General features: G+C 41.7%; 1 protein-coding gene across 43 annotated transcripts in view; it reads right to left on the bottom strand.

The window, feature by feature from the left end:
- PTPRD (protein tyrosine phosphatase receptor type D) overlaps positions 1–17,093 on the bottom strand; it is a 1,502,332-nt gene that overhangs the window by 15,855 nt on the left and 1,469,384 nt on the right. The window lies entirely within an intron of this gene.

The raw sequence follows: 17,093 nt of genomic DNA, 5'->3' as shown, positions 1-17,093 counted from the left end.
TACTGTAGAAATCAGCAAGGAACTTCTAAGACCAACCTAGTGGGAAGTATAAAATTGAAATAGTAAAATGTTGTGGCACACTAAAAATAGTACAGGGTATTCTCAGTGGAAAAAATTCTTAATAAAAAGCAATCACTAGAGAGTGTGGGTGTGTTCCTAGTTTTTACTCCTTTTTCTTTCAGAGCTGCATATATTTTGAAATTCCAGGTAAAATTCAAGTATTCTCTGTGGGAAAACAAAAGCCTCACTCTGTTTGAAGAAGCTGTGAGCCATTCTTAAACTCCCTCACTTCCAGACTTATGGGTCAGTTTTCAGTTGGTGAAAACTGATTCAGAGAGGAGGAGGTAAAAGGGTCAACAAAGCACGAAGATGTGATCTACCATTCCAGGGAGACAGTCTAATTCACTGAACTGGATCACAGAGTCAGGTAGTTAAAACTTTGGGATTTTGCCAGTGTTGAAAAAACTATTATCAGAATAACACATCTGTTATTAGGTAAGCCTTGTTTGTCTCCTATTTTATCAAGTCCTTTAGGCTGAGACTATTTATATGTCAAGTATGGTTGAATCCCAAATTCTTGGTCATAGATGTTCACCTGGCTGGGAGACGTTAATCAACAGGTATAGGTATATGTCACCACCTTAGACACCAAGGAACAGATGGCCTCCTCCACACACTCCAGGCCACTGTCCTTGTCATTTATGTATCTATGTGTTCATTTATTTGTCCACCTGTCCATCTCTTCACTCAATGAAATGAAGTACTTTCTTAGTAACTTAGGGGATGCAACATTAAAGATGACATAGGTCCTACCTTAAAGATCTCAGAGTCTATCATGAAGAACATACTTTACATAACTATTTATAATACAAGAAAGAAAAGATATGTTACTTTGGGGGGTGATGTGGCATTTACACCATAACTTGATAAACAGAAAGCAAAGTGAATTGAGGAGGATGGAACAGTAAAAGAGAAGAAATGGCTTTTGCAATCATACTGCTGGCTCTCTGGGAGTGACATGTGAAACTTTATGGGCCTAGTGAGGCATCTGTGTGAGGAATGTATAAGACTCGAAATGAATGAGTTTAATGAGCACGAGGGGGCTTGAGTCAATTTAAATGACAGTTTCTAGCGTGAAGTAGCTACATGGTGGTATGTGAGCATTTTGCAACAAGTAATACCTTTATTTAACTGCTGTGCAGTATAGATCAAATCCAGCTTCCTCATAGGAGCCCTGATGCTTGTTGATGAGGTTAAGTGGGAATATGATATAACCACTATTTAAAAATTGCCTACATCATTTTATGCCCTGTCAGGAACAAAAAATAACTCGCTAATCAGAGAGTCCCTGGATACTGATTCTCAGAGTCCACTCAAGGTTTAAACCACAGCGTGACATAACATTGGGATGGAATGTAAAAGACTTCTGGGACACAGTCTTAGAAACGAGAGCACATTTCTTAGCACAAACAGAAACCTCATGCACTGAGAATGACAAAGTCCCATTTTATTTAGTTTGTTCTACCACACAAACCTGTGAAATGGTAAGTTTTTCCCAACACTCCCCATCCTGATAATGTCCACCCTCTCATTCCCTACCTTGCAGGCAGGATTCATCATCCTGTGTTCCAGAGTCCTTTGAGTTGGTGGTGTCTTAACCAACACTCTACTACAGTCCCAGTGACAATGAATTAAGTCTGGTAGGGCCATCATCCATCAATAATAGAGCATCTCTAGAGAGCAGGAACTGCATTTCTGTTACCTTTGTGTGCCCTGCATCAAGCATGCAGTCAGTGTTCAGGAGCTAAGTGAATGGATGAGTGATTGGCACGGGAGCCTTCCGTAATGAGCAGCCCGTTCAGATCTGGCCAGCCTCCTGAGGAGGGGCAGGATTCTCCATTCCGTGAAAGAAGTCCTACACTTGACCAAGGCTCAGAACTATGCAGGAATGCCTGAAGACTGCTCCGCAGTCCCTTGATTAGCAGTAGGGAGACAGGAAAACCTTTTCAGTCATCCTCAATCTCTTGATATACCATCGCATTGCCATTACAAGAAACTCAGTAAGACTTAACCTGGAAAAGGGAGGCAGCCCCATGTTTGGTAGGTTCTAAGACTATGAATATCTTCTGTTTCTTTTTCCATGTTTTTTTCTTCATCCTAATTGTCTATTACTTCTAAATGGATACAACTTCATGCAATTCTTCCAAGTGGAAACCACACAGTCAGCCTTATCCTCAAGCCTTATATGTGAAATCAATTCTAGATAATGGCAAGAATATTTTTCTCAAAATATGCACCAGAGACCATTCCAAATGTCTGGATTATGCATTGTTCTATATTCTGGCAGAAAGATACCACAGGATCCTGCAAAACTGTTAGAAATAACTCCAGATCCAAGTGATAGCAACATTTTCACGGTAGTAATGATGCATCTTTTTCCCCCAAAAAATGAGGGAGGGAAAAAGTAAAATATGTGCCTGAGTCTAAATTGTGAATTGTGGGAAGAAAAAAAAAGGGAGATTATGATTTGTGAGAAACTTATTTTCTCTTCCCCCAACCACAGACCATTACCGGCTGCCCGATCTGGGGGTTCATATGGAAGACAGGGAAGGGGTGACCCTGGGAACTTACATGTTACCTCCTCTCTAAAACAAAGATGTCTTAGGGGTTTTAAAGGGTAGAGGTGTCTCTTCGCTTGAAGCAAGATGCATTTTCCAGATACCAGTGGCTGGGTGTCCTTGAGAAAGTCACTTAACTTCTCCCTGTTTTTCTGTTCTTCCTGCCACCGTGATAGTGATAATTAACGTAAAGGAAGAGGCAGTTACTTTGCAGATACAAACTCCAACCCCCAACGCTGACAACAAGAAACAGGCAGTGCTAACTGGGAAAATTACGATAGAATCAGTACTGGGCAATTTAGGGTTAGGCTTTCAAACTTTGCTTTAATCTACCCCCTTGAGCTGCTTTGGCTTTTCTCCATTTATTTCCAATAAATACTATCTAATGTTGGAGGAGCCCTCTGCTTCCCACACCCGGGTATGCTAAATGAGATGGCAGTAAGTGCCTTTCCTCCCTCCACAGGGTGTGGCGCCCGGTTCCTTTTCCCGTCTGTGATTTATGCCATTTGGGAGCTGCCCTGAACTCAGCATTAATGGTAAATGGCTGAATCGGAACTCAAGTGCAGGCTCTAGGACACTAAACTTTAGCACCACACTTCACAGTATCGATACCACCATTGCTTCACATGGCTTTCTGTCATTTGAGTCAGCAATGATTGCCAAGTATGGTGACTTTCTTGTGGCTCACTCCGCAATAACATTCCTTTAGTAGTGTTTATTCCTAACACAGGTTTCTTGAAAAGTCTCTCTTCCTTGGTTTTGATGACACGGACTGAGGGAGTACGGGAAACATCAGAGATAACCCCTTTGGGGTTGATGATAGGTAGAGAGACAATTTTATAATGATCTCAAACACAAAGTAACCTGAAACATGTAGCACAGAACATTAGCCAAAAAGAACTGTGACCCCTGCAACGGTCCCACGCACTCCACGGCAGGGCTGAAGTTCAATCAAGTTGGAAACCAAACTCGAAGGCAAGCCTGGTCATCTTCAGAAACCTACTGACACCCTTTGAGACTGTTCCTCAGTAATACTGTCTCCCATTTGATCTCTGCACTGATTATTCTCCTGCCTCTCTGGATTTTTCCGTATGTTTTCCCCTAATTTACAGACCTCTGCCAGCCCCCACCCCATGTAGATGGTATTCCCAAAGTTGCATCCTCCTTTCTCTCACTCCCCTTCATGGTTCAGAAAAACAACTGATTCCTAAGGGAGAGCCCTTTCTTTGAGTGTAAGGGGAGACCTCGATTTCAAACTGCCCTTGAGTTTCTTTAGAAATAAAAAGACTCCAAGATTAATCAGCACCTTCTCTGCTCAGATCTGCTCTTCTCACTCTCATTCTTTCTGTGACATTCAGGTCTAAAATTTAAGAATCAGCTTAGCCTGTTTTTCCCTCTTGCCCTGCACAATAAATTATACATTTCTGTGCATTCAACCTCTACAATTTTATTCAACTATTCATCAATGGTGTGCTGGAGCTGGCAAAAGCCAACTGTTAAGTTCTCAGACATTCTGCTTAAATAAATACATTAAAAATAAAGCTAAGACTCAAAACACACTGCTCCTTAATTATTTTACATTTATGCTCCCAAGGTGAAAAGATATCACATAATGGGGTGTCACTGAGCGTCGTTCAGTGCTGTCACATCTATGGCTTGAAATCAGCCCTGGTGGGAGACTTACACCAAGTAAGCTGGCAAATATGACCCTCAACCCTGTGGGCGGAGCTAGTTGTAACACTATGTCAGCCCACACTGACTATCCTAATTCATCCATTCCCATCACCCAGGGACAGACAGGGAAGTGCCTATTTTGTTCTTCCACCCACATTTGCTACATACTCTTTCATAAGGCTCTGCAGGCTATTTTCCTACAAATATTTACTGAGTGCCTGCTATGTGCTAAGACATCAGGACAGTGGTAAGCAAAATAAACATGGTCCCTTCCTCAGGGAGAAGACAGTTTAGTGGGGGGATCGGATATTAAACAATCATGTGAATAAATACATGATTATAAATCTCAGCAGCTGCTGTGAGCTACATGTATGGGGTGATGGCAGAGCACATTTGAAGAAATGTCACTTAATAAAGTGGCACCTGGTATGGACTGAATTGTGTCCCCTAAAATTTCATGTTGAAACCCTAACCCCCAATGGGACTGTATTTAGAAATAGGACCTTTAGGAAAGTAATTAGGTTAAATGAAGCCAGGAGAACTTTATGAGAATAGGAAGAGACACTGGAGCTGGCTCTCTGAAGCTGTGCACAGGCAGAGCCCAGGGGAGGACACAGCTGGCAGGCGGCCATCTGGAGCCAGAGGAGCACTCTCACCAGACACCAGCCCTGATGGACTTCTGGCTTCCTTACCTGTGAGGAGACATATTTTAACGGTCTGAGGCACCTAGTTCGTCATACTTTGTTATGGCGACCTTAGCAGACTGCTACAATAGAGCAGATATTATTTTATGAGTGAAAAGGGTAAAAAAACTTTTGAGGAGAGAGAATATCGCAAGGAGAGGCCCTGGAATGAAAAGTAACTTTACATATTTGAATAAGTAAAAGAAAGTCAGGGTGGCTGAAAGGGAGTGAGGGGAAAAGGGCATGTTCCATAGCTTCATTTTCCAGTTTTTTAAATAAAGATTTTATTTATTTATTTTTAGAGAGGGAAGGGAGGATGAAAGAGAGAGAGAGAGAAACATCAATGTGCGGTTGCTGGAGGCCGTGACCTGCAACCCAGGCATGGGCCCTGACTGGGAATTGAACCTGCAATGCTTTGGTTCACAGCCCGAGCTCAATCCACTGAGCTATGCCATCATTTTCCATTTTAAATGCTGTTTATCGCAGTCTTATTAAATGTATAATTATATTAACAGCAGTTGCTTAAAATAACCGCATGCTCATAAATAGTTAACTAACAGGCAATATATTTATTATAAGAACCATGACTGTCCTTCAATTCGGCTCCAGGAAAATTGGACGTATTTTAAGCTTCCCTACTTCTGGGCCTTTGGGGATGCAGGTCTTCCTCCTCTCACTGTGCTTGCCTGTTGATGTGTCCCTTCCCTCCAGACCCCCTCACGTGCTGCGCCCAGGGTGAGGGTCTCCACTGAATGACTCCTCCCTGGATGCCCACAACAATTTCGGCCTCTTCATTAGCAGCTGCCTCACCTTGTTTAAGTTTCCTGGCTAGTATGTTTGTTCCAGTTAATAATCTCCTTGAGGGAACAGCAGCGGCTTTCTCATCTCCACTGCATTGGATAATTTCTATGGCAACCACCATGCCAAGGAAATCGAAGGTGCTCAACTCGAGTTGCAAAATTTTAAAAATATAAGTTTAAAGACATGAAGCTCTCTCTTGAATCAATGATGTATACAGGAACATTCCCCAAAGCCCCCAGCATGGGGATATTTTTGATACCTGTTTACAAAGGTAAAGGCAGATCTTACACGGTAAAATGATGAGATGGAAACAAGCCATGCTCATGCTTTACTCCAGTTGCTCAGAAATAACAAACCTCAGGCACTACTTTTTTTTCCTTAGGAAGCTGAAGGATGAAAATTCAGAGCTTTTAACTGCGTGCCAACCCACTTGTGTTTGAATGTCCGAGTTCCCATAGCAGCGTGTATTCCAGTTCCTTCCCCAGTTTACTCTATTTTTCATCTATCCTCATATCTGCGTGCACTGCACCTCTCGGAATGAAGGATTGGAGTTCTAAAAGCAATGCATTTTTCTTTGATCCTGAAAAATTCAGCTCCCCGTCGCAGCGATAATGACGGAACCCTATTTAGTGTTGTTTGTTTTTCATCATTTCAACAGCCTTCAACCTGAAACATGATAAGAACAGCACAACTGATAAACCACCCTTATTTTTATCTGTTTTCTGTCGGAGTAGTTGCCAAGCGCAGAGACAGATTTTTCTAAATAACTTAAAAAAAGAGTGCATAACCCTGTGCTTCAGGCTGAGGCCAGCACAATTTAGTACATTTATTATGTTACAGAAAATTCCAGCAAAAAGGGAAGAGGACAGCACTTTTAAATCAAGCCTAGCATTGGGCTGGTCCCTGCTACCCATGAAGTAAAACCAAATCTAAGCTGTCTTCCAGAATGACAATAGTTCAACTAAAGCAAACCAAATTATTGACAAACTTTGGCCTTAAAAACAAGCCAAACCAAAACAAAAGAAAATGACTTCAGGGAGAGACAGGCTACGCAATCCATTAAACAAGTACGCCTACTAGGAAATTGTTATTACTTCAATATTATCATTCATCCAGTTATAACATTTGTTTTCAATTTCTAAAAACATGATTGAGTTAGTCCCATGAGTTGAAATATGCTTAATGTCCCATGATGCGATACGGTAGTAGTGTACATAAAGAAAACATTAAGAGGCATAAGGGGGCTATTTTGAAATAAAATCATTCTGGGGATGTGCTTAAGAATTGGCTTTCCTGATTAATCTGGTGGAGTTTTAATGCTGACCCTTTACTGCTCTTCAATGATCTGGCAAAGAAAGACAATAGAATTAAGATATTTTGCAGTACAATTCATTGGGTGCAAAGACAGTAAAATATAGACCAAAACTCATGGTGAGTATTCTGTACATACTTCAGCATGGAATTTGATTGGATATTCTAGTTCATTTATAATAGGAATGGCATTCATGAACTGCGGGGGTAATAAAGAAGGACATCTATGAGAATGGAGTGAGTTTTATGACTAAAAATTACAAGACTAATCAGATGACTATCTTAAAACTATGAAGTGATCTTGATATGGCTGTCATTTTGAAACTTTCTCTTTTTTGTTAAATATTAACATTTAACTAAATATTCAGTTATACTAGTTAAGAATATTTAAGGTACTCTACCAAAATCTGACCCCTAAGTATTTTAGTACTATGTCCTGTATCATCTCTTTTACCTAGAGTGATAAAAAAATATAGAGATTTCTAGGATATCAATACTCACTGCCTAATTTGCTTTTATATATTATTTTAAAATAAAAAATTAAGAAATTGAACAAATTGCCACTGAAGTGCAGATTTGTCCATGTCATTAACCACAGGCTCCATGTGGTCATTTGGGAGCCACTGCACAGTGTTCATTAAAATTTTCAATGCATGCCCTGGCTGGCGTAGCTCAGTGGATTGAGCATGGGCTATGAACCAAAGCATTGTAGGTTTGATTCCCAGTCAGGGCACATGCCTGGGTTGCAGGCCACGGCCCCCAGCAACTGCACATTGATGTTTCTCTCTCTCTATCTCCTTCCCTTCGATCTCTAAAAATAAATAAATAAAATCTTTAAAAATTTTTTTTTAAAAAAGCAAGCCTTCAAAACAATTTTTTTTCAATGTACACGTTCTTTGAGGCAGCACCTTTACTTCCAGAAATCTGCCACACAGGTGTGTGCATGTATGCACAGAGTCTTAGAAAGGTCTGTTCATTGGAGCATTATTTGAAATAGCAAACTCAATACAGAAAACAATTATTTTTTTATTTGTAGGTATCTTTTTCTAAAAAATATTTTATTTATTTATTTTTAGAGAGGGAAGGGAGGGAGATAGAGAGAGAGAGAGAGAGAAACATCAGTGTGCGGTTGCTGGGGGTTATGGGCTACAACCCAGGCATGTACCCTGGCTGGGAATTGAACCTGCAACACTTTGGTTCCCAGCCCACGCTCAATCCACTGAGCTATGCCAGCCAGGGCACGATAAAACAATTATTATGAGTGAGGATATGGATAAACTATGATATATGAATACCTGTTGTATTTATAGTAGTCCACCTAAATATGCAGCAGAGGGATATAAACACCACGATACCACTGTATTTCTAAAAAGCTCACACAAGATTACATATTTTTATATGATACATATTGATGCATAAAACTTGATCTGCAAAGATATACAAATTAGGATAACAGTTACCTCTTTGTGGAGAATGGAACTGGATATTAAGGGGGACTTTCACTTTATTTAAAGTGTTGGATTCTTTTTTTTGGCAAGTGTTGGATTACAGGAACATACTCATGTAATAATGGAATTAAAAAGAAATATAAAATAATGGATAAAAAGTAACTACTATAAAACAAAAGATCAATAAACATTTTAGGCATCAAAGAAATAGAGGTAGAAGATGAAGTCTTCTTCCTCAGCTTGGGAACACTACCACAGATGGACTCTCAGATGCCTGGGTGGTTGGCAGCTCCCTGCCGCTCACACTTGGTCCTTCCATCTCGTGCCAGTTTTTTTTTTTTTTTTTTGGTGGGGGGAGAGGGTTTCAGAAAGCATAGAAGACATTACAGAGAGGAGAATGCTTAGTAGGGTTAGAACAAGCAAACGTTAGGATGAGACCACCCAGAACCTTGATCACCCTACAAGGAAAAAGTGCACCCCGCTCTTGTATGGCATCTTCTGATGATCCAAAGGTCACACTTCAGCAACAGAGAAAAAGCAGAGACTACGCACAGAGAAACTGACCTAAAAAGGGTCCTAGTCTAGAATATTGTGAGGATATACTGAACCATATTTTCTTGGGGCATTTTATTTTTCCATGTTGGGTAAAGGGGGATTTCTTAAAAAAAAAAAAAAGCCTACAAAACCAAAATCCACATGGGCCTAATCTGATTTTTTTTCAAGTATTTTGAATAAAACAAAAATCCTCCTGAGACTTTTGTATGGTATTGGATCTGTCCCCACATTATCTGCCAAACAAATTATACTTAAAATGTGATACTCAAGAAAAATGAGGAGGCTAATATAAAAGAACACCCGAATATGCCATAGCTGGTCTTATTTTGCAGAAGGACAGAGGAGGCCATTAGGCATAGATAGAAACAGACTCAGCTGGCCCAGACAATAGGTAGTTGACCTGAATCTGAATGAGGTCAATTGAATGATGCTATAAAGTATAAGGAACTACATCATTTTCACAGAGATTTTTGTTGTAAATGGCCATATCAGTCCAGTGCATGCTCTATATTGTTTAGAATGAAACAAAGTCATCGGCACCAGCCATACAGATGTAAAGCTGCACAGGTGTGTACTGCTCAACTCAAAGACAGTAACAACCATGTAGACTACAATAGTATAACCTGTTCAGTCCACACAGTAGGGTCACCATCAGCAACATAAGTGCTATTATTACTCACTCAGGTAAGCTGAGTCAAACAGAAGGTACCCCAATTTTAACAACACTATCTCAATTGTTTTCCAAAGCATATAAGATGTTTTCCAACAAAGGCAAGATACTGGGGGGTTGTTTTTTTCTTTTTAAAAATGCTATCATCTCCATTTAAACATAAATGGACCAATGGTTTTGAACACTTTAACCAGGGGGTTACAAATTGGTAGTTCCATGTTTTGTTTGGCCCCTTTGTTTGAAACCCACAAGTTTTTATAGGGCAGTAAGAATCTCCATACAGTTTACCTCGGGTCTAGTGGAGGGCCTGCCTCATTGTGTGTATTGCCCTGCAGACCTCCAGCAGCCTCAGGGGCCTGATCTCTCAGGCAGAGGTCTTAAACTCACAGTTTTTAAATTAATGCATCAGTACTGTTCACTTCCTCTTCCAACTCACCTGCCTACTTAGATTTTCTTGAAGGAAGAAACTGAGACTTAGGTAGGGTTAGGAATTTGACCAAGATCACATGGCTGTTACTAGCAAAGTTGCAACTTGGGTCCATGCTGCCTCTTTCCCTGGCTCATGTTCCCAGCAATGGAGTTTTACCAAAAACAGATGACAGTTTTTCTTAAAGCTCCCTAGATGGACCCAAAGTTCATGATTCCATAAATTTAGGCTGCAACAATGTTGGTCTAAAAGAGACATGGTGGCCAATAATTGTTCTTTAATCATGAAACATTAGATCCCTCACTCTATTCAGCTGCCCAGAGAGAAATTAATAAACTGGGTTTTAAAGCTCTGTCAAAAAAAATCTTTGTGGGTCAATTCCAATATGGCTGCAGAATAGGTGGAAGATACACATATCTCCTGGCACCAAACTGGATTTACAGCTAAATTATGGAGAAATAAACTTGAATAATCAACTGATGGATAGCTGAACAGGAGTATTATATCTAAGGTTTTACAGAAGAAGTCACATAGAGACTGGTAGGAAAGGTGAAGATGTGGCAAAGGTTGGCCCACATACCCACATTCAGCAGCTGAGAAGTGGGAGGGATATCTCAGCTGCAAAAGTCATGCCTGAGGATCTTAGGATCTCAACACCACACTAAGACCCCAACCCAGGGCACTAGGGTCAGCAGGAGAATCCTGCATAGCAACTGGCAGTGAAAATCAGCAGAGACTCTGTCTGCCTTGAAGAGTAGGAAGTCAGTCTGCTAGAAACCAGATGCTCTTTTAAAGGACCAATACACAGGAGCTTGCTCTAGAGCACTCATCCAGGGCTCTAGTAGTGGGAAGGTGACTCAGGGCATATGGGAGTCATAAAGAGATGATCTGGGTGTTGTGGCCCAGAGGAGAGATCTGGAGGATGAGTCACTAAGGTCCTTGTTCTGAGTCCCTGTCTCAGCCATCAAGTGCCATCTTCCCAGGGTCCAAAACTCTGATTGTTATAGCACCAGCCTGGGGAATGCACTACCCTGGTTTTCCTGCTATTGGTGACACCACCCTGCCAAGCTTGAGTCCTGCAGAAAGGTCTGTTGGCTGCTCCCAACAGGGACCTTTTGTGTGCACTTTTCCCGGAGAAGCTCTAAGCAGACACTCAGTCACTGAGCTGTGCAGCTTTGGAACTGGGGCCACTCCTGTCCCACTCCTGCAGTCTTGGCCAGTACTGCTTCCAATGGGAGACTGTTTTGATTTGTCCTCCCAAGTCCCAATGGCCCCATTCTGCTAAACTCAGTTCTGTGGTGAGAAAGGAAATGCTGTTCAGAGTTGGGACCTTTGGAGTGTGTCTCCCTCAGAGGCTCTTGTCTGGGACTTGGACAGGCTCTGGGTTGTGAGGCTGGCTGCAAAGCAGGGTGGGGGTGGGGTAAGGAATGAAGTGCTTGCTTCCCTCCTGCCAGTTCAGCTGGCACCACTCCCAGTGGGAAACTGTTTTGATTTGTCCTCCAAGTCCCAATGGCCCTGCTCTGCTGAGCTCAGCCTCACAGAGGGATACAGTGCTGTGCATAGCTGGGACCTTTAGAATATTTCTCCCTGGGAACCTCCTGTTGGATACTCAGATGGTTTTTGGGTTGTGGGGTACTGGTGTGGGGGGACAATCCTTCCCCAGCCTGAGACTGCAACAGGCCCACTTTCTGAATAGGAGACTCACTTGACCTGACCTTCCAACTTTTCACTTGATCTTAGCCAAAAGGCCGAGAAGCGATGACCTTCCAACTTTTCAGTGTCCCTGACCTGCAAAGGGGCCAGATGGTTGTACCCACCTTGAACCTACAGTAAGTTTCTGTTGGGGGCAGGGATCCTTGGACCTTTTATTGATCTGCCCCCAGCTCAGAGATGGAGGAAACTGACAGTTGTTCACAGGTTGGGCTTTCCCATGCACATGAAGGCCCAGTGATGCAGCCACAAACAGTGAATAATGAGGCAGCTCTGACAGGTAGCCCAAGGCCAGTTACACACAACATTTGACATTGACCTACGCCAGAACTTGCCCACGTGAACCCAGAACCAACACAACCAGCGGTGGGCTTTAGACCACACCAGAATTCAACCCAAGTAACCACACAAGTGACACATCCAAAGGGGGGGTTCTGGCAGACACCAGAACCTGCTGGGAACAGCTCCATCTCTGGGGGGCAGCATTAAAATAGCAAACATTAAAGATAAATAGAGAATCTTAAGAGCAGCAAAAGAAAGAGTTAGGTACCTGCAAGGGAACTCCCATAAGGCTGTCAGCTGATCCCTCAGAAAACACGTAAGGCCAGAAGGGACTGGCATGAAATATTCAAAGTGATGAAAAGCAAGGACTTACAACCAAGACTACTCTGTCCAGGAAGGCTATCATTTAAAATTGGAGGGGAATAAAGAGCTTCCCAAACCAAAAAACAAAACAAAAACAAGAAACCAACACCACCTAAAGGTGTTCATTACCACTAAACCAGTATTGTAAGAAATGTTAAAAGGCTTTCTTTAAGAAGAAAGAAAAAAGGAGAAAAAGAAGAATATAGGTATAGAAAATAAAATGGCAACAAATAAGGACCTTTCAAATATAACCTTAATTGTAAATAGAATAAATTGTAAATAGAATAAATAATTGTAAATAGAAAAAAATATAGCTGAATAAATAAGAAAACATGAGCCATATATATGCTGCTCACAAGAGGCCCACTACAGAACAAAAGGTACAACACACAGACTGAAAATGAAGGGATGGAAAAAAGATATTCCATGCAAAGTGGGAACTGAGAAAACATACCTCAGCACACTAAAGGCCATATATAACAAACCCATAGCCATCATCATACTCAATGGACAAAAACTAAAAGTGTTTCCTTTAAGATCAGAACGAGACAGGGGCATCACTTTCACCACTTTTATTCAACATAGCAGTGGAAGTTCTAGCCATAGCAGTGATACAAGAAGAAGAAATAAAATGCATCTAAATTGGAAAGGAAGAAGAAAAACTGTTGCTATTTGCAAATGACATGATACTGTCTACAGAGAACTTTAAATATTCCACCAAAAAATGACCAGAACTGATAAACGAATTCAGTAATGTAGCAGAATACAAAATTAATATTCAGAAATTGGTGGCATTTTTACACACCAATAATCAACTATCAGGAAAAGAAACTAAAAAAACAAATGAAAATCCCATTTACAATTGCATCAAAAAGAAAAATAAGCAATAAATTTAACCAGGAAGGTAAAAGACTTGTACTTGGAAAACTCCAAGATACCAAAATAAAAAATCTGATGAAGTTACAAATAAGTGGAAGCATATAGAGTATTCATGAAGATGAAGTATATCATTACTAAAATGTCCATATGCCCAAAGCAATCTATAGATTCAATGAAATTCCTATTGAAATGCCAATGGCATACCTCACAAAACTAGAATATTCCAAAAATTTGCACATAACCAGAAAAGAACTCTAATAGCCTCAGAAATCTTGAGAAAGAAGAATGAAGTGGGCAGTATTGTGCTACCTGATCTCAAACTATATACAAGACCATAATAATCAAAACAGCATGGTATAGGCATAAAAGTAGGCATATTAATCAATGGAACAGAATAGACACACCAGAAATACACCCACACATTTAGGGTCAATTAATATTTGACAAAGGAGGCAAGAATATAAAATGGGGTGGGTAAAGGTAGTCTATTCAATAAATTGCATTGGGAAAATAGGACAGGTATATGTAAAAAAAAGAAACTAGACCCCTTTCTTACACCATACATAAGAATAAACTCAAAATGGATTGAAGACTTAAATGTAAGTCCCGAAACCACAAAAATCCTAGAAGAAAACATAGGCAATAAAACCAAAGACATTTCTCACAGCAATAATTTTTCTAATATACCTCCTCAGGCAAGGGAAATAAAAGTAAGGGTAAACAAATGGGATTACATCAAACTAAAAAAAAAATCACAGCAGAGGAAACCATTAACAAAATGGAAAAAAAAAACCCAACCCACTAAATGAGAAAATATATTCTTTAAAGATATATCTGATAAGAAGTTAATATCCAAAATTTATAAGGAACTGAAAAAACTCAGTAACAAAGAGACAAACAATCCTATTAAAAAATAGGCAAAGGATCTGAATAGACACTTTTCCAGAGAGGACTTACAGATGGCACTAGACATAGGAAAAGATGCTAAATGTCAGTATTCATCAGAGAAATGTAAATTAAGACCATAATGAGATATCACCTCGCACTTATTGAAGAGCAACCATCAATAAGTTAACGAACAACAAGTGCTGGTGAGGATGAGGAGAAAGGGACATACTTTTGCACTGTTGGTGGGAATGCAGACTGGTATAGCCACTGTGGGAAACAGTATTGAGATACCCCCCAAAAACTAAAAATGAAACTGCCTTTTGACCCAGGGATCCCACTTCTGGGAATATATCTTAAGAAATCCAAAACACTAATTCAAAAGAACATAAGCACCCTTATGTTCACTGCAGCATTATTTGCAATCACCAAGACATGGAAGCAGCCCAAGTGTCCATCAATAGATGAGTAGATATGGGGCATTTACACACTGGAATACTACTTGGCTATTCAACAAAAAAAGGAATTTTTATCCTTTGTTTTTACTTTTTTAATTTTAATTGTTATTCAAGTACAGTTTTCTGCACTTTACCCCCATCCCAGCCCAACCCCCCTTTGAGACAGCATGGGTGGACCTGCAGAACATTATGCTAAGTGAAATAAGCCAGTCAGAGAAAGACAAATTCCATATGATTTTACTCACATGTAGAATCTAATGAACAAACTGAACTAACAAGCAAAATAGAGACAGACTCATAGATGGAGAGCTGGGTAACAACTATGGGGTGGGGTTAGAGGGTAGAGAAACTGAGCAAAAAGGAAAAAAGATGCATGGACAGGGACAACAGAGTGATGACTGTGCAGGGTAGGGAGGAGGGTATAATGGAAATAAATGGTAATGGGAAAAATACAATGAAAATTACTGTGCAAAAAAAAAAAAAAAGCAGTGAAGTCACTGCTCTTGCCTGGGTCAGGTGCTTGGAGTAGGGACAGAGGCAGTGACCTCCTTTCCTGATGACAAAGCCCAACAGAGCTTGGAACCCTGGTAACTAGGCAGCCACATTCTAAAATAGCCCCCACCTAGCTCATTTTGTTAGAGAAATTTGTCCCTGATAGAATGTTTTCTTGTTGTCTGTGGGTGTCCAGAGGCTGTGGCCTCAAAAGAGGTAATGAGGATAGTATGTTCCACTGTGGCTGCCACTGGGTCTGTGCTCAGCCCAGATGTCTGTGGCCTTTTTCATGAGGGGACCCGGAGGTAACACAAGGAGGCCCAGGGTAGTTGTTTAGGCCAGACTACCACTCTGATCCCACCTGGGCAGCTCTATGGCCATACCGCCCTGCTGTGGGTGTGTACAGGGGTTCACATGGGGAGGGTCTGCCCAATCAGGAACAAGCTGAGGTAGGGCTCAAGCCTGATGGGCTGGTCATGTTTACACCCCAGGTCAAGGCTGGCTGGGTGGATCTGGAGTGTGGTTGGTGCCCTCTGCCCGAGGTTTATCCCAAGCCCTAGAGGCAAACCTCATTTCCCCTGGGTGGAGGTCTATGCAGACACAGTGCTGGGCCTGATGCTGGAGCAGAAGGTCCAGTGGGCAAAAGCAGCATTGACTAGGGTTGGGCCAGGCTTGAGGCCTCTGGACTGGCTGCAGGTCACTGTCATTGAGAAGCTCGTCAGGTCATGGAGGAACAGCAGCTGGTGGACAAAGACCCCCACCCCATCTCTACCAGTGAGGGCCACATCACCTACACTCAGAGCATGCCCAAGGTGACTGTGACCACCTGGGGATCTAGGGAATCAGGGCCGGTGGATGGCCAGAGAAGGACGCAAACCCTGAAGCTGCACAGGCTCCCCAGGCAGCCCACAACTTCTAAATTCAACCTGGAATAAGGTGTGCATGTTAAACAAAGCAGGCTGGAGGACCTGGAGCCCAAGGGAGCAGAGCCCATGAGTGAGAAGCTGGTGGAAAAGGGGATAGGGTAGGAGTGGAGGTGCATGTGAGCTTACAGAGAGGGGTTGGTGCCAGACACACAGGGAACACTGGCAGAGGATGGCCAGGAGCAAGACCGGCCTCTGACCACCCGTGCATTGGACTGCCCATGGGTAGGATGTGTTGGGGTGGGCCCTGAGCTCTGGCTGTGTTCTGTCTCTGGGGGACACATGGAAATGCAGGCACCTGGGTGAATTTCTCTCCTATTGTAACTCCAGCATGAGCCCAAGAGGCAGAGCCATGTCCTGCTTCAACACCTGTTGTACATCCAGAAGAGCTCAATACGGTGGAAGACCAGGAATCTGCTCCAAACCCAGAGGGGTATCCACTTCCAGAGGTCATGCCACCTCCAGAAGCTACTCCAGCTGCAGCTCTGGAGCCGGCACTAGCCTGTGCAGCATCTCCTATCCTGACTGAGATCCCTCCATCCTTGTCCGAGGAGCCCTCCCTAGAACCTGCCCTGGTTCCTACAACAGAGGAGATGCTGCCTCTGGAAGATGCATCAGGGCCATCTCTGGGGCCACCTGTGGAACCTGCCGTCCTCCCAATCAAAAGAATTTGTTTTACCTTCATTGTTTGACATTTTTCTTTATTTTCTTTTATTGTTATGTTTTTCATCTCTCTATGGCATGATTCAGTTTTTTATATTTTTATATTCATTATTTGGGGTTTTTTCTTGTATTCTTTTCTTTTTAGCCTTTGTTTTTCCATAGTGTGATTCATTTTAAGTAATAAATAAAAATTATTGTATTTTAAATTGTGCCATTCCTGAGCATGATGTACATTCACGATGTACATTCAC

The sequence above is a fragment of the Phyllostomus discolor genome, chromosome 3, assembly GCF_004126475.2.
Source record: "Phyllostomus discolor isolate MPI-MPIP mPhyDis1 chromosome 3, mPhyDis1.pri.v3, whole genome shotgun sequence".
Lineage (NCBI taxonomy): Eukaryota > Metazoa > Chordata > Mammalia > Chiroptera > Phyllostomidae > Phyllostomus > Phyllostomus discolor.
Note: the sequence above shows the minus strand (reverse complement) of the source record. Positions and strands in the feature narration are given on the sequence as shown.